This window comes from Bombina bombina, chromosome 2 (assembly GCF_027579735.1).
Source record: "Bombina bombina isolate aBomBom1 chromosome 2, aBomBom1.pri, whole genome shotgun sequence".
NCBI lineage: Eukaryota > Metazoa > Chordata > Amphibia > Anura > Bombinatoridae > Bombina > Bombina bombina.
The window spans coordinates 985,296,273-985,315,315 of NC_069500.1; the positions used below are offsets into that span (position 1 = coordinate 985,296,273).

At 36.0% G+C, this 19,043-nt stretch overlaps 1 protein-coding gene across 1 annotated transcript in view; it reads right to left on the reverse strand.

The window, feature by feature from the left end:
* Positions 1–19,043, reverse strand: part of INTS12 (integrator complex subunit 12) — a 64,816-nt gene that overhangs the window by 39,452 nt on the left and 6,321 nt on the right. The window lies entirely within an intron of this gene.

Consider the following 19,043-nt stretch of genomic DNA (forward strand, 5'->3'; position numbering starts at 1 on the left):
AGGTGGGTCGGCTGCAGAGTGGTTTTATATATATAGTATCCATCCTAAATAAGAAAAACATTTAAATTCCATGGATTCTCTGATAAAGTGAAACATTTGTAGTCCTCTCCCTGCTGTAATTTATATGGCATATAATCCTAATCTTCCCTGCATCAGAGTATATACTTATTTATAGTTTTACATTTTATTGTACCTTCTTTTTCAGGGCTACAGGATATACCAGTGAAATATATTTGTAATACATATGAGAATTTGTGCGTGCACGCTCGAGTATTCTCTTATAGAAAGGAGCTACGTTTCAGTCAAGAAGGCTGCACACTTTTCATTCTCTACAATACTGTCAAGTTGCCAGTTCGGATTAATTTTGAAATTGCCTGTATTATCCTCGTAATTTGTATTTTTGTAGTATTCTAATAATGGGAACTGTTGAGAGATGTACATATAACCGATTCACTATGATTTAAGGTACATTGATGTACTAAAAAAATATTTGTAAAATATTGTTACAGGTTGGAAATGCTCACAGTTGTCCCCATCAAAACTGGTTACCCTGTTTTCCCTCAGCCTTGGAGAAACAGACATGTGGGCATGTAGGGGGAAATCTAGTGGTTCCTTTTTGGATCTATAAACTGTATGTGTTGTAGCTCATCTTATGTAGATTAAATTGTTTTTTTTTTCCTTTTATTATTGAACTTGGGTTCATGGGTCAATGTTGCTTCAATATACATTTAGGGCCAGATGACAAGTGGAGAGGTATTTATAATGCTCCTGCTTGCAAGCTTTTTACATGCGTTGGGTAGCGCTCGTATTAAAGTTGAAAGTAAACTGTTTTCGCACAAGCGTTAATCCGATGTGCGCAAAAGTCCAATTTAGGATATTGTGATTGTGTTAACGTATTCTCCCATAGAAGTCAATGGTGCAAAAAATGTGGAAGAAAACACCCTACTCGCACGCAAACCTGATCGCATAATGTCAAGTCCTCTAACCCAACATGAAAGTGTAAATAATTTCACATTCCAATGTTATTTACATAGAAGAATAAAAAAATGTGATGACAAAAGTAAACCTGATAAAAAATAAAAAAATATTGTACATCTACGGGAAGGTAAGCTGGAAAACTCAACATCAGCATATTTTTGGCATGTAAGACCCATTCAGTTTTTAAAACTAATAAAACAGTATTGCTTTAACACATAGACCTAATATTAAACATTTTTCCCAGTGACTAATCAACATGTGTCTGTAACAAACAATGCAGTGATTAAACCATCTCTTTGTGTAAAAAAAAAAAAAAAAAAAAAAAAAAAAAAAAAAAAGACACTGATTAGCCACTTCCCGACACATTTCCACCATTAAAACGATACAATAGGCAAAATGTACCATGCCTGCAAGCGGACAGGTTTGCAAGTAGTGAACCTGGCTAACTGCAATCGCTTGCTGAAATTTAAAGTGATGGTTAATTACAGTAGATGTGCTTTAAACTCACCATTACATTGTAATAGTAAAGCAGAAGTGAATAGATGTTTTTTTTTTTTTATTAACATTAAATTTTAGGTTTTATATTGATAAAAGTTGTATTTCTCTGTAATGCTTTCCTTAACCCCCCCCCCCTTGCATTTTTCCTTTCTGTCTTTTAGTGACGTGAAGCAGTCCCACACTCTAAATATTTCTCAATGATCGCTCAGGAAAAGTAGTAGTCTTGTGTATGCGCAGATCATCTCCTGATCTTGTAGAGTGCATATATTTACCAAAGACCAGAACGCCACTTAGAAAATAGCGAGCCATGTGGCTAACGTTCTGATTGGCTGTCTGATTCACAGTCAGAAAAAAACTGTTTCACATGGGGGGCTGGCAGAAGCGAGGATTTAAGTAACAATGATTATGATTGAATGATAAATTATAAGCAACCTGGAAAAACTAAATTCTATATATGTGTGAAATCAGTATCATCCCAACATTTCAAAATTCAAAAGAGGGACAATCTCCCAAACGTGGGTTACATGGTAGGCAGGAGCAGAGATGGGGAGTGGCTTAAAAATAATGAGACCAAATATGTAATATAAATAAAATTATAAATAAATATCTTTTAATACTCTTAGGAAGCAAATCAAACACAAACCACTGGTATAGCTATGTTAGCTTTGTATTTAATTAGTCTTTGTAGAGACAGTGCTAAATATTTCAGTTGGACATTCAATAAAAGATTAAAACTGCTCTGTGCATTCCTCATTAATGTTCAAGATTAAGGCACTTAGAGTCTGTAAAACTACACAGCGACACACTACATATACACATATACATACACTCAAATACACAGCAACACACGCTACACATATACATGTACACAGCAACACACACTACACATATACATACACTCAAATACACAGCGACAAATGCTACACATATACACAGCAACACACACTACACATATACATATACTCAAATACACAGTGACACGCTACACATATACGTGTACACACACTCAAATACACAGCAATACACACTACATAGCACCATACAAATAAACTTGCACACAACTACACAGCATACATTTGTACATGCAGATATACAACATACACACACTATTATGTAGCTGTGACAGATCATCCATTTATATGTATAGGAATATTATACTCATATACAAAGTAATATAATCAGCCAAAAGAGATAAACAGAAAAATTAGTAATGAGAAAGTGGCATAGGGACATTCAATTACAAAAATAAAATGCTCTGATTAATTAGTTTATATTAATGATTGGTTTTCAGTGTGTTTAACCCCTGCAAAGAGGTTTAATAATAAAATGAGCATGATAATGAGCAGCATAAGTGTGCATCATTTTCAAATGAATTACCGCTATATATAATGAGTGAAGGTTTTGTGTTCAACATTTCTTTTTCATAAAAACTTATTAGGTGTTTCTCATTGATTTAGGGAACATAACAGCAGGGCCAAATTAAGATTCATTAAAGTTCTCCAAACTTAATAAATCCTACAAACGCCAGTATTTCACAAAGCTTGTACAAACAACTAACTTCTCAGAACGAGGCTGAAGTTGGCTTTTTATTCGGCCAGCTTCTTATTCGCTGAAGTTAGCTTCTTATTCAACAACTGGTTACATTCAGCCAAATAAAGCTGTATAAACAAATTATCTACAATTATTAATTTTAAATAAAAACAATACACTTTTCCAAAACCTAAATAAACATATTTTCTATATTGCAATAAACATGGCACAATTTTGGTTATTTTTTGAATAAGTAACTTTTATATTGAAAGGGTTAAAATCCTTTGGGCCACTGATTTCTCTCTGGATATATACAGTGTGTGAGCCCCTTCATACAATCCTTGTGTTTTCAGCCTGGCCCAACGCTTTTTATAGTAAAAACACTGGTGCCAATCTTGCCACCTCACATATTTTACCTTTTTTTTAATAAGTAACTGGTATTTTGAAAGGGTTAAAATCTTTTTGGTCACTCATTTTTGTGTGGATATATAAAGGGTGTGAGCCCCTTCATACAATCCATATGTTTTTAGACTGGTACAATGGTTTCTATGGAAAAACAACTGGTGCCAACCTTGCCACTTCATATATTTTACCTTTTCTGAATAAGTAACTGGTATTTTAAAAGTGTTATAATCCTTTGGGCCACTCATTTCTTTGTGGATATATAAAGGGTGTGAGCCCCTTCATATGATAGACATGTTCTAAGTCTGGCCCAACACTTTTTATGGCAAACAAACAGGTGCTAACCTTGCCACTATATATATTTAACTTTTCCTGAATAAGTAACTGGTATTTTTAAAGGGTTAAAATCCTTTGGGCCACTCATTTCTGTGTGGGTATATATAGGGTTGGTGTTAAACCCTTCATTGGTTAGACATATTCTCTGCCTTGCCCAAAGGTTTCTATGTCAAACAAACTGGTGCCATCCTTGCTACTTCATATATTTATAATTTTCTGAATAAGTAACTGGTATTTGGGCCACTGATTTCTGTGTGGATATATACAGGGTGTGAACCCCTTCATAAAATCCACATGTTTTCAGACTGGCCCAACGGTTTCTATGGCAAAAACTGGTGCCAACCTTGCCACTTCATATATTTGACCTTTTCTGAATAAGTAACTTGTATTTTAAAGTGGTTAAAATCTTTTGGGCCACTCATTTCTTTATGGATATATAAAGGGTGTGAGCCACTTCATAGGACAGACATGTTCACAGCCTTGCCCAACACCTTTTATGCAAACAAACAGGTGCTAGCCTTGCCACTACATATATTTTATCTTTCCTGAATAAGTAACTGGTATTTTGAAAGGGTTAAATCCTTTCTGCCATTAACTTCTGTGTGGATATATACAGTGCGTGAACCCCTTCAGAAGATAGACATGTTCTCAGCCTGGCCCAACCGTTTCTATGGCAAAAAAACTGGGGCCAATCTTGCCACTTCATATATTTTACCTTTTCTGAATAAGTAACTGGTATTTTAAAAGTGTGTTAAAATACTTTGGGCCACTCATTTCTTTGTGGGTATATAAAGGGTGTGAGCCCCTTCATAGGATAGGCATGCTCTCAGCCTGGCCCAACACTTTTTTTATGGCAAACAGGTGCCAACCTTGCCACTACATACATTTTACCATTCCTGAATAAGTAACTGGTATTTTTATAAGTTTTAAGTCCTTTGGGCCACTCATTTCTATGTGGATATATACACAATGTGAGCCCCTTCAGAGGATATACATATTCTCAGCCTGGCCCAACACTTTTTATGTCAAACAAACATGTGCCAACCTTGCCACTTTATATATTTAACCTTTCCTGAATAAGTAGCTGGTATTTTTAAAGGGTTAAAATCCTTTGGGCCACTAATTTCTGTGTGGATATATACAGGACCGTCTTTAACACAGGGCAAACGGGGCAGCTGCCCAGGGCCCAAGAGTCCTAAAAAAAAATAATATATTTTTTTTTTAGTTCATGCCAGACTGCTGATGTCATGTGACATGGAGGACACACACAGTCAGTCCTATTATTGTCACATTCAAAAATTATATTTATTTGTGAGAAACTGTGCCAGATCGTGCCAATGTCATGTGACATTCCAAGCTAGTGCCATGTGCTGTTTTAGATGTGCACTGTGCAGCACTGGATGCTAAGCCCTAACTCGGCATCCAGCCAATCCCACTGCATCAGAAAAGGTCCTGCTGGGGTTACCACTGTTACCAGGTAACTGCTCTGGTGGTGGGGATTGTTTCTGGGTAGGGCTGACTATAGGCGCATGCAGCAGAAAGATGGAGTGGCAGGCATGTGAGGATTTAAGCATCTGTGCAGCTGCACACACTGCTCTCTTTAGTCTTGAGGCTGTGTGACTCGTCTGTATCCATGCAGCCTTGGGCAGACGGAATCCAGTCTGCTGGTCCCCTTAGCCCTGCTCTTTCTGCTGTGGCTCTAAGATCAACTAACTGAAGTTTGTTAGGGGAACAGTGCTTTGTAGAAAAGTGTCAGTGGGAAGAATAAGTGAGTGTACACATGCCCCTCCCCCATGCAGCATTGTCTAGTGCAGGATGAGAGGGAACTTGTTCCTAGCAAAGTAGTGACATGTGCTGCTGTGGCTGATGTATAGTGTCATGCTGATACTTCACACATTAAAGTAAAGTTTATTTTTATAGTTTTTATTTCTCTCTGTCTCAGATTTTACAGCTTCCCATAGTAGTTCTATTGTTTCAGTTAGTAAACTTATATTTGTCTGCACCTCCATGCTTCCGCCTCAGTCTTTACCTTGCTTTGCTCCTGTTGGCTGCCCTAAATCTCTTTAACCAGCTAACCTCACACCAGAATCACATTCAAAAGCATATTAAATTAATCCAGAGTGGAGGAATTTATATATTTATTTACTTATTAGTATTTTTTTTAATGATTAGCCCAGCAGTGGATGATCCACTGCTGGGCTAATAATTTTAAAAAAATATAAAAAATAAATTGATTTAGTTGTTTTTTGGGATGTTGGGGTGGAGAGCGAAATTGCATGGGGGGGGGGGGGGGCAAGAAAATGTTTGCCCAGGGTCCAGGCCCTGGATATATACAGGGTATTAAAAGGTAAAGGTCTTATCCTAACTAGCATATCAATATGCTTCTCACTTAACCTATTCATCATTACACTGAATAATTTTACTTTTATTCCAGCAACAATACCGTATTGAATTCAGCCTCTTTTTCCGTTTTTTAAATCTCCTTCTTTGAGTGGCATCTGTTCGAGCCAATCAGAGCCTCACCATGCACCCCATGTAAATCTCTATCCCCACGCTCCCGTGCTCTGAACGCTGTCATCCTATTGAAATGCGCATGCACTACAACTTACGCTAATTGCGTATCAGAAGAAGTGAATTAGCTGCTCCGCTAACAGTAAACAGTGAATATACCGCGAAAGATAATTTAAATATCCACACAAAAATGAGAGGTCCAAAGGATTTTAACCCTTTTTTTTTAATACCAGTTACGCCCAAAAAAGAAGGTAAAATATGAGATGGCATTGGCAAGCTTGGCACCAGTTGGTTTACCATAAAAAGCGTTGGGCCAGAACATGTTTATCCTATGAAGGTGTTTGTGTCCTGTATATATCCACACAGAAATGAGTAGGCCAAAGGATTTTAACCCTTTCAAAATACCAGTTACTTATTCAGAAAGGCAAAATATATGAAGTGGCAAGGTTGGCAACCGTTATGTTTGCCAAAGAAACTGTAGGTCCAGTCTGAAAACTGGAAAAAAAAAAGTGTGTTGATTGTATGAAGGGGCTCATGCCGGCATGTATATATCCACCCAGAAATGAATGGCTTAAAGGATTTTAACCCTTTCAAAATATTAGTTACTTATTCAGAAAAGGTAAAATATATGATGACAATGTTGGCACCAGTTTCTTTGCTACAAAAGTATTGGGACAAGCTGAGAACATGTTTATTCTGTGAAGGGGCTCAGGACCTGTATATAGCCACACAGAAATGCATGGCCCAAAGGATTTTAACCCTTTCAAAATATCAGATACTTATTAAGAAAAGGTAAAATATATGAAGTGCCAAGGTTGGCACCAGTTTGTTTGCTATAGAAACCATTGGGCTAGTCAGAAAACGTGGATTGTATGAAGGGGTTCACACCCTGTATATATCCATGAAGAAATAAGTGGCCAAAAGGATTTTAACCCTTTTAAAACACTACTTATTCATAAAAGGTTAAATACATTAAGTGTCAAGGTTGGCACCAGTTTATTTTCTATAGAAACCATTAGGCCAGGCTGAGAACATGTTTGTCCTATTAAGGGACTCAAGCCCTGTATATATCCACACATAAATGAGTGGCACAAATAATTTTAACCCTTTCCAAAATACCAGTACCATTTTGTTTGCTATAGAAACCGTTGGACCAGTATGAAAACATGTGGACTGTATGAAGAGGTTAACGCCCTGTATATATCCACACATAAATGAGTGGCCCAAAGTATTTTAACCCTTTGAAAATACCAGTTAATTATTCAGAAAAGGTCAAATATATGAAGTGGCAAGGTTGGCACCAGTTTGTTTGTCATAGAAACTGTTGGGCTAGTCTAAAAACATGTGGATTACATGAAGGGGTTCACACCCTTTATATATCCACACAAAAATGAGTGGCCCAAAGGATTTTAACTCTTTCAAAATACCAGTTACTTATTCAGGAAAGATACAATATATGTAGTAGCAAGATTAGCACCTTTGTTTGTTTGCCATAAAAAGTGTTGGGCCAGGCTGAAGACATGTCTATCCTCTGAAGGGGCTCACACCCTTTATATATCCGCAAAGAAATGTGTGGCCCACAGAATTGTAACCCCTTTAACATACCAGTTACTTATTTAGAAAAGGTAAAATATATGAAGTGGCAAGGTTGGCACCAGTTTTTTTGCCCTAGAAACCATTGGGCCAGTCTGAAAACATGTGGTTTTGATGAAGGGGTTCACATCCTGTATATATCCACATAGATATGAGTGGCCCAAAGGATTTGAAGCCTTTCAAAATACCAGTTACTTATTCAGAAAATGTAAAATATATGAAGTAGCAAGGTTGGCATTAGTTTGTTTGCCAAATAAACCATTGGGCCAGTCTGAGAACATGTCTATCATATAAAGAGGTTAACACCCTGTATATATCCACACAAATGAATGGTCCAAAGGATTTTAACCCTTTAAAAATACCAGTTACTTATTCAGGAAAGGTAAAATATATGTAGTGTCAAGGTTGGCACCTGTTTGTTTGCCATAACAAGTGTTGGGCCAGACTGAGAACATGTCTATCCTATGAAGTGGCTCACACCCTTTATATATCCACAAAGAAATGAGTGGTCCAAAAGATTTTAACCCCTTTAAAATACCAGTTACTTATTCAGAAAAGATAAAATATATGAAGTGGCAAGGTTGGCAGCTTGGTACCAGTTTTTTTCTATCCAGAATGCTAGGTAATGTTTATAATAAGTATAAACTGAATTGTCTGTTAAGAATTTGCATGAAAAGCTTATGTTATAGGGACATTTTGAAGCAAAAAGAAAAAGATCTAATTCATAAGAGTAGTTTATTTTCGCACCAGTGTCCCTTGCACACTAAATGAATATTATTTTAGCACCAGTGTCCCTTACACTCTAATAAATATTATTTTATCTTTGCATTAGAATTAGCCTTTAAACCACTTCCGGTGGGCGGGCTAAGAGAGAAGGCGTGCATCTGAGCGTTCGGACCTCCGCAGCCCAAACCCTAGGCCATAAGCGAGCAGGGATAATCATCACCCCATTCTCACTCCGTGCCCCGTCGAAAAGTCAAACTGAACCTCCAGTGGAGGGTGCGATTTGATCGTGAAGACAAGGTGACGGAGAGATAGGGAGTTGATTCACTGATGCAAGAGTAACCTTTTTCTCCCCAGAAGTCTACAACAGCCATTTCTTGCCCAGTAGCGAGAGCACTGATGTTGCTTCAATAGTACACAGCTGAGGCAGCAGGACGCGACTCCTATAAGGGGATATCAGGAGGAACCTGAAGACGCAGCAAAAAGAAAAGATAAGTGGCTGATATCCTTCTACTGAAATATACTTTACTGGTAAAAATGTGATTGCTGTGCCTGAAAAGAGGCTGCTTAATTGAATATGGCTGGTAAGTCTGGGGTATTTAGTTTTAGCCGAAAATGCACTAAGATTAGCGAAAATAAACTACAATGTTTCCCCGTGAAGATGCTTATACATATTGTAAGACTATAAAAGGAGATAATGACTGTATATATAATTGGAATCAGAAGTTATCTCCGTAATATAAAGATCAGGAGCTCAGTGTGACTGAAGATTGGAGGTATCTTAAGAGAAGCGTATAATTTATATATCTGGTAAAGAGAACCAATTTGTCTATAAGACTTTTTCTCTAAAATGCATGGTCTGTAAGTCTGGGGTGCTCTGCATTATCTGACTATCTATTATCTGTAGGTGAAAATACCTATAGCACAGCCCAGTGAAGGCACCTGCAGAACAGTCAAGATATATTACTTTTTAAAAGGGTCACACAGAAATATTGGGAACTTTGTTTAAGAATGACTATGCCCCTTTAAGAAAGGCTACCTTTATCACTCTCCAGTGGAAAAACGTTTGTATATTATATAATATCAAAAGCTGAATATATCAACCATTTTTCTATATTGGAAAACAACATATATCTATCTGATAAATGGAAAAAGATTAAAGAAACTTTTTAAAATTCCAAGCGAGTGCAAGGCTGTGATGTCTGGGTAGCAAGTCAGCTCTAAATTCATCCCATTGAAGAAGTCCACACTATAGTGATTATTTCTCTTTTTCTGGACAGAATGAGTTTTTGGATGGCTACTATAAGGGTCTTTATGACAAAACAACTATGTATTGATATTTAACTTTTGTGCATTTGCTCAAATATATATAAGTAACTGCATAATCAAAAAGGTTATATATCTTTTGAAAAAAAAAACAGCAGAGAGCTAAAAGAGAACTATAAATGAACTTTCTATTTTTTGTGAAGTTTTGAAAGAAAATAACGGTTCTAATTTAGGAGATTAAAAGTTTGGAATTAAGGTTGTAATTTAACTAGTATTGAGTATAATAGCAGCAACTTAGCTATCAAGTTAAAGGATAAGCTCCGTTTTCTATTTTTCTTTATCACAAGATCATCATTCTTCCTAATCTAAGTATAAGGGTTATACTAAACCTTGGTAAGGTTTAAAAGTTAAGCAACAGCTTTCTTCTAACTAATTACAACCAACTTTAGGATTTACAGAAGCTACTTCATGAGATAGGTGTGCACATCCCCACAGACTACACAAGTCTTATCACAGTACTCTATATTGTCATACTTCACAAGTTCTATTGTCACCTTCAGAAAAGGTTTCTTAGCCCTTAAAGGGACAATCAAGTCCAAAAAAACCTTTCATGATTCAAATAGGGCATGTCATTTTTAACAACTTTCCAATTTACTTTTATCACCAATTTTGCTTTGTTATCTTGGTATTCTTAGTTGAAAGCTAAGCCTAGGAGGTTCATATGCTAATTTCTTAGACCTTGAAGGCTGCCTCTAATCTAAATGCATTTTGACAGTTTTTCACCACTAGAAGGTGTTAGTTCATGTGTTTCATATAGATAACATTGAGCTCATGCACGTGAATTTACCGAGGAGTAAGCACCGATTGGCTAAAATGTAAGTCTGTCAAAAGAACTGAAATAAGGGGGCAGTTTGCAGAGGCATAGATACAAGGTAATTACAGAGGTAAAACATGTATTATTATAACTGTGTTGGTTATGCAAAACTGGGGAATGGGCAATTAAGGGATTATCTATCGTTTAAAACAACAATTCTGGTGTTGACTGTCCCTTTAACATTTCACTCTCTATCATTTTTTTTTTACCCACACAAACTCACACAATACCACAGGACTTTCTATTTTCCCACTCCCACACTCACTTAACCTTTCAAGTGTGTTCTTCTTTGTTTGTTTTTTTCTTCACCTCTATATTTTTTTTCTTTTCTTGAAACTACACTTTTTTTCTACACTATATATTTTGTTTCTCGCACATGGAGAAATATGTACATAATTTAAAAGATAAATCTCCAATGATGGCTTCCAAAAATAGAGAGAGAAATAAGAACAAAAATAATGCTGAAAGTTCCTCTGTAGATGTAGGAGAATCAATAGCCACTAACCAAGATTCAAAGACATTAATTAACCAAATGTCCAATTTATTTCTTCCACAATTTGATAATATAAGGAAAGACATATCTGAGCTAGCTAATGAGTTAAAACAATATAACTCCAGACTAACAGAAGAAGACAGGATCTCTTACCTTGAAGATCAGGTAGTGCCAAAAGAATCTGTTGTTATCAATACAATGGGCCAACAGGTATCTAAATTACAAGACAGACTAGACTCCCTGGAAGATAGATCTAGACGCAGCAATATTAGGATACTTGGTATCTCTGAAAAATGTAAGAACGAAGAGCTAGAAAAATTAAGATCTCAAGAGCTACCAAAATGGTTACAAATGCCAATAAAAGATAGGAAAATAATAGTGGAAAGGGCACACAGAATTGGTACCAGAGTGCAAAAAACTCAAGACAGACAAATAAGTAATCCTTATCCATGCCCAGTAATTGTAAAATTACTAAATTATCAAGACAAGGTAGAGATTCTGAAATACTATAAAAAGTTGAAAGATCCCCTGATAATAGATGGTTTTAAAATACTGTTGTTTCAAGACATCTCTAGAAACAGCTGCAAAAAGAAAAGCCACAACTCAAATATGTAACCAAGTCAATCAAAATGGGTTAAAAAACATACATAGTCTATCCAGCTATTTTAAAGATTAAATGCAAAGAAGGTGTTATATTTTATGATAATCTACAAAAGGCAAAAAAATTTCTGTTACGATAATTTTAAGAATGACTAACCCTCTAAAGATAAAGCAGCCCAGAAAAACGATTTTGTCAAGAGTAATTGTATTACCTGCTGATTTTTACTTGATGGTCTATAATTTGATTATTATAAGTAAGATAAGAAGAATCTTACTCATGAGGAGTTTTATTTTGTTAAAAGTGTTTGTATTATTATAGTTTTTAGAAACGAGTTATGCTCTTTGAGAAAGTGATTATGAAGCAAATGAAATGTTATATAAAAGTTTTTTTTTGTTTTTTTTTCTCCTCTCTCCGCTGGGGCCATCCCTCGCTCTCCCCCCCCCAGGTCACTAGAGATTATAAAAAATTAATAAAATAACCCTTAGTAATAAACCATTAACTATTACGTCATGGAATGTGGCTGGCATTACTTCACCGATTAAAAGAAAGGCAATTCTTAAAAATCTAAATTCAGATATTGCATTACTACAAGAGATAAGATTAAAGGAACCTGAAATAGCTAAATTAAAATCCAACTGGGTTGGAGAGGTGTACGCTACGCCCTGCTTAAGCAGGAAGAGAGGAGTAGCTATATTAATTGGTAAAAACTTGGAATATAAAGTACTAAACTGTGTTCTACATCTGGAATCCCGTTTCATAATCCAAAATTCTGGTATAATCTTCAAGCTAAATTAATGGAATATATAGACTGTAATTTAATAGTAGCTGGTGATTTTAATCAGCAAACAAAAGACATGATTATAGACTTAAAAAAAGAAGCAAAAGTTTTTAAATCCTTTGGAAAGGTAGGTACTCAAACTTCAAGATATATGGAGTTTGCAAAACCCTGATGAGAAAGCCTATACATGTATGTCTAAAAGCTTCCTATCCCTATCTAGAATTGATGTATTTATGATAGCTGAGTCTCTTATGAGGAAAGATATCCTAGCTGAAATGAAAGATTTTACAATCTAAGATCATGCACCAATTTTATTAAAAGTTTCTCTCGCAGGGATGATGACTGAAACTAAAAGAAACAATTTCTTCTTTCCCAATTATATGAAAGATAATATAACATTTATAAATCGGCTTAAAAATAGTTGGAATGAATTTCTACTTAATAATAAAGAGTATACAGAGAGAAAAGAGATTCTCTGGGAGACAGCAAAGGCGGTGCTAAGAGGAGAAATAATAAGTTATATGATACAGTTTAAAAAGAAGTTTAAAGGGATAGTATAGTCAAAATTAAACTTTCATGATTCAGATAGAGCATGCAGTTTTAAGCAACTTTCCAATTTATTCCTATTATCAAATTTTCTTCGTTCTCTTGGTATCTTCATTTGAATGTAAGTTTAGAAGCCGGCCCATTTTTGGTTCAGAACCTGGGTAGCGCTTGCTGATTAGTGTCTAAATGTAGCCATCCAATCAGCAAGCACTACCCAGGTGCTGAATAAAAAATGAGACAGCTCCTGTGCTTACTTTACATCTTTTTAAAATAAAGATAGCAAGAGAATGAAGAAAAATTGATAATAGGAGTAAATCAGAAAGTTGCTTAAAATTGCATGCTCTATCTGAATCATGAAAGTTTATTTTTGACTAGACTATCCCTTTAATGCCAGAGAGTTACAACTTACTAACCAGCTGTCAAATAAATGTAATAAATATCTAATGGATTCCTCCAAGGTCAATTGGTTAGACTATATGAGAGCAAAACAAGAGAGATGCATTTTGGATACAAAAAGCATATATAGAGAGGATCTAAAAAGCAAAGTGAAATTTACGAAATTTGATAATAAAACAGGGAGTTACTTAGCAAAAGTTTCTAAGCTAATTAAAAAATCAAATATAATAGGTGCTATTAAAAGAGAGGGAAAAATAGTAACAAATACTAAAGATTTATGTCAAATCTTTTTTGAGGTCTTTCAAAAATTTTATAATTCCGACAAGATGCATCAGGATAATAAAAAAGAATTCTGGGAAAATATAATCCTACCAAAATTAGATAATGAAAGCTTAGAGAAACTGAATGCTCCGATATCGAAGGAGGAAATAGAAGTAGGAATTAACAATACTGCCTATAATAAAGCCCCTGGGCTTGATCAATTACCACCAGAATATTACAAAAATATTATCAAAAGAAATTACCCTCTCTATTAACAGATTTGTTTAATTCCTACTATATCAATAATAGTCCAATGTCATATTTTTTTACGAAAGCAGCTACTTCCTTGATCCTTAAAAAAGGGAAGAATCCTGTATTCCTATAGGCCAATCTCGCTACTAAACACTGATCATAAAATACTAGCCACAAAAGTGGCCAACATACTTAAAAATGTTATGAATAATCTCATATCAGTAAATCAAACAGGCTTTATGAAGAATAGATCCTCTACTCTAAATATTAGGAAAACATGTGCTATATTGGACTATTACTGGAATAATACAGATCAAAGAAATAATGATAAAGTAGATGATCTGGCGTTGATAACAAATGATGCTGAGAAAGCATTTGATGCAGTTCAGTTCACCATTTATTCTCTACATTGAATAATTTTGGCTTTATAGTACATTTTACTAATTATATCAAACCATTTATGACAGTCCTCTATCTACAATTCTAGTAAATGGGATGCATACACCTGAAATTAAACTGGGGAGAGGTATGCGACAGGGTTGTCTCCTGTTCCCGCTATTATTTAATTTAGTAATTGAACCACTTGCAATAAAACCAAATCAAACTATACAGGGAATTATATGTAATTCAGTGGAAATGAAAATTCTATTATATGCAGACGATGCAATAATTTTTATAAGAAATACAAAAGATAATATCCCTATCCTTATGGATTGTCTTAGTAAATATGGTTCTTTCACAGGATATAAAGTTAATTTGATTAAGTCAGAATTGATGCGGCTTAGAAAAACAAGAAATTCAGCTCAAAATATCCTGTTTAAAGAAGTCAATTAAGATTGTATATTTAGGTATCTGGCCGAATAGGAACCCAACAGAATGGTATGAGTAGAAGTATAATTCTCCTTTTCTCAAATTAAATAGTACATTAGCTTTGTCTTTAATCTGGAAAAATTAACCTGATAAAAATGGTGTGGTTCCCAAAAATTCTCTACAAACTACAAAATTTACCGTTACAATTAAAAAGAAAGATATTAATTTTTTTTAATAAAGGCTTAATTAATTTTCTTTGGGGAAAAAGGAAAATTAGGTATTCTATTAGTAAACTATGTCAAAAATGTTGGGGGTTTCTCCCTCCCCTCTTTACAAGACTATAATATTGTCTGTTTAGTCAAAATAGCAGCTGAGTGGCTTTTGGAGAAAGAATATTTCACTTCCAAAGAACTGGAAAGGCTACAGTGAGTCTATTCTCTTTAAAAGCATTACTAAATTTAGACATAAAAGTAATACCTAAGAAATGTAAGAACTTAAAAGTGAGTATGGCAGATCTTATGTAAAAAAATTGGTTTGGATTTTAGAAAGTCTAATTATCTTGAAATTATAGGAAACCCGCTCTTCCCAGAAGGATTAAGATTGAAGTTTCTTTTAGGTGGAGAAGAGCAGGATTGTTTTATGTCTGACAAACAATTGTTAAAATAAATGGAATTGGAGGCGGAGCCAGCCAGGAAAGAGAATGGACGCAACTCTGCAGAGCTCCCAAATTTAACATAACTCAGGAGCTAAATACCAGCCATTAAGGAAGCAAGCAGATTATACAAATGTAATTGGACTATTGGCAGTTTAAAGATCAGCTAGATCTCTCTTTACTATGATTTTCCTACCACCTTTCTAACGCTAGATTGATCCCTGAAGGGTTTGCAGTCCTAAGACGCCGAACAGCAAATGTTACAGCTCTAACCTGACCCCCATCTTCCCCAAGGATCGCACAGGTCTATGAATAAATGCTCACAGAAGGAGCAGCATAAGGGGGTGGAGCCGTGATAGCAGACAAGCCATAACTTACTCGGAAGGTGTAGGCACAAACAGCGCGAAAACCTCCATTGCTGTCAGCCACGTCATAAGCCCTGAGGCAGAGGCTTACTCCGGAGTACTGGACAGCATTGAAAGCCGCTACACAAATGGAACTCATCTCCTTACTGTTAGAAGCCCTGTCTGCCCGTCTGGACCAGCACTATGCGGCCTGCATAGATGCGCTACACGACAGAGCCAACCCACCATTAGATACTATCCCTCCAGTGGCTTTACACGATCTTAACATAAATGCCTTTGCAGCCTAGAGCGGTGCAGTGGGGCCCCGGTGTCATCACTCGGCGGCAGGCATCTTACACTCTCAGAGAGCACAACGGAGGGAAACCGCATCCAGCGAATCTCACAAAGAGAGGATGGAGGTAGCCACTGATATCATTCACCCTGTCAGCTTGATAGAGACGTTAAGGAACACTGAGGCAGCTCAAGTGCTTGGGGACACACATTTACCAGAGCAGCTACACAGCTCACTCAGTATGGCTATACTGTCCTATGGTGATTATCTCTCTATAACGCAGATCAAAGTGAATCTCCGCCCCAGATACCTCCGGTCCTCTTCAGACATACCTTTCTTTGCATGGGATATGAAGGAGGCTTGCCTCCGGCTCTCTTTGTGGTCATCTATATACATAGCTAGATCTGGTGTGGGGTAGTATGGCTCATGAATGTGGAGCTACTCAGAAGTGCAAATTTTTTTTTTTTTTAATTCCTACTAGTGAATTGCCTTCACTGCTCGACTTCGCTAGAGCTCCATTTTATGACAAATAGCTCTCCAAATGACGAGTCACTATTTTGAGAAATGGAGGACTATACTCTGTTTCATGAGCCTAACTAATACTCTTATGTTTTGCTTATTACACCTAAATATTAGTCTAATGTTACCTGTTATTTTACAATGTTTAAATATGTTTTGCGGCTCTCTCTAAGTACAAAGGTTCAGTTAAATGTGTTTATATCCATTTTTATAGATAGCTATTTTGTCCTAACTAAACTAACCCCCTAGTGACATACTGCTAGCCGATTATCACTTGAATAATTTGTAGCACTAGGGGAGACTCCTCAATGTCGCTAGATCTAGCATTTTTGACGCACATATAACATTAGTAATTAACAGAATTAGTAATTGAGAGACACCTGCTCCAACTGACAGGGCTGATGCTTTTCCCAGAGACGCACTATATTAGATGATGTTTGCTTTTTGGTTAATATGTAGGCATATGCTAGTGAGCTGTGCCTTGCTCCACTATAAGGTATCCAGAGAGAATGGTAAATAGGTTTAAACTATATCTAAGTATTAATAGTTATACTTCTCTAAATGTGTAGATGCTTCAACTGTATTACTTGTATGCTGAGTATTTATATGTACAATTTTACAATGTCTGTGACAGCTCTGTGCTCCTATATAAATCAGTGCAATGTTAGACAATGATATAGAGGCATCCTAGCGGCTTATCAGAGAGGGGTGAGCTAATGGATCTCTGTCATACTTAGGGGTTGCTAATAACTATGATGGTCAAGGATTATTAGAGGTTTTGGTTAGAGGAATTGCTATGTAGCCCTCTCCCAAGTCCCCATAAAAGAAAATAGAGTATATAGTGCAGTAACTAGTTCCTTATGCTTGAACTGACTATTTTCATGCTTCACAGGACTGAGCCATACGAGTATCGACCCTACATGGGGAGAACTTTAGTTTTATTTCCAAGACCAATGGGGGTTCCCTCTCTCCCTGTGCCGGCAGGGGAGATGGAGGATACTTAACCCTAAATCCCTGTTCCCATATATATTCAATAATTTGTATTGTATTTGTGTGTCAAGAAATGGGTTGGCTGTTAAGTCTTGGATACCCCTCATTCCTACTTTACCTAAGGAGCTACCCTTATGGAGCCAACTCTTGGACTTCAGGTTCCTCTCTTGATTTAGATTTATAGCCATAGATGCATTGTATATCCTGACAATACTGCTACTACAACGGAGCTGCTTCACATAACACTTGGAAGCTCACAAGTTTATTTTTAGGGAACACCCTGTACTGCTTACAAATAGCGGTTTAACCGAAGACATGCTTATCTGAATCAAGCTAGCCCCATTATTTTAGTCTTATCACAATTTAGTTCCACTAAGGTTGCTCTTCCCATTTCCGATAAACTTTTATACCTCAGATGATAACCTCCCCCCCCCCACATCCTATCTTAGATTATATAATTTCACCCTGTACTATCATATATTGGATGTCGTCCATCCATGGTCCATATGTTACCATTTCATTTCATGCGGTACTTAACAGTTGAAAAACTACCCTGAAAGTGTCATTCAGACCAATAGGATTTCCGACATGACTACCGTACCCTAGCGTTTATTTTACCTATATTAAAGGGTCCATGAGTGCCCAGATAACTAGTCACCTATAGAAACTACTGTATATATAAAATGGAGGTTTCAGTTAATGTTGTGATACTTCTTATGTCTGTCAATCTTTTCTTTTAAAAATTGCATTGTATTGTGCCCATTCATTGTACGTTTTATTTTTTCTTGCAAAACCTCAATAAAAGATTATTATATAAAAAAATGGAATTGAGACAATAAAGTTATTTGAAGAATTAAGAAAGGAATTTAAATGACCTCAGAAAGATTTATTTGCATATCTCCAGTTTAGACACTGGCTGACCGAACTGAAAAAGGAGTATAAAGAATATGGAAACTGGGAACAAATAGAATCATGCCTTAAAATATGCAAAATAGGGAACTATTCTATTAACAAATGGTATAAAATGTCTAATGGAGCAAGAGGATAAGTTAGGTATTAAAACCCTGATTCTGAAATGGCATCTTAAAAGGACTACAAACAGTAGCTGAAGAGGTGATTAAGAACAGCATAACTAGTACCTGGAAGGCTACATACCTGGAAGGCTACACAAGCAAGCAATTTTAGAGAAGCACATCTAAATATGATGCATCAGATTTATCTTACGCCCTCCATTCTTCATAGATGGATACCAGCTATTAGTGATAAATGCATTAAAATGTAAAAATAGTTCGGATGAATTGCTACATTATATATGGGACTGTCCCAAGATAAACCAATTTTTTAAGGTTAATCACTGGCTAGTGAATATTTTTCAAGAGAATTATACCCTACAGCTCT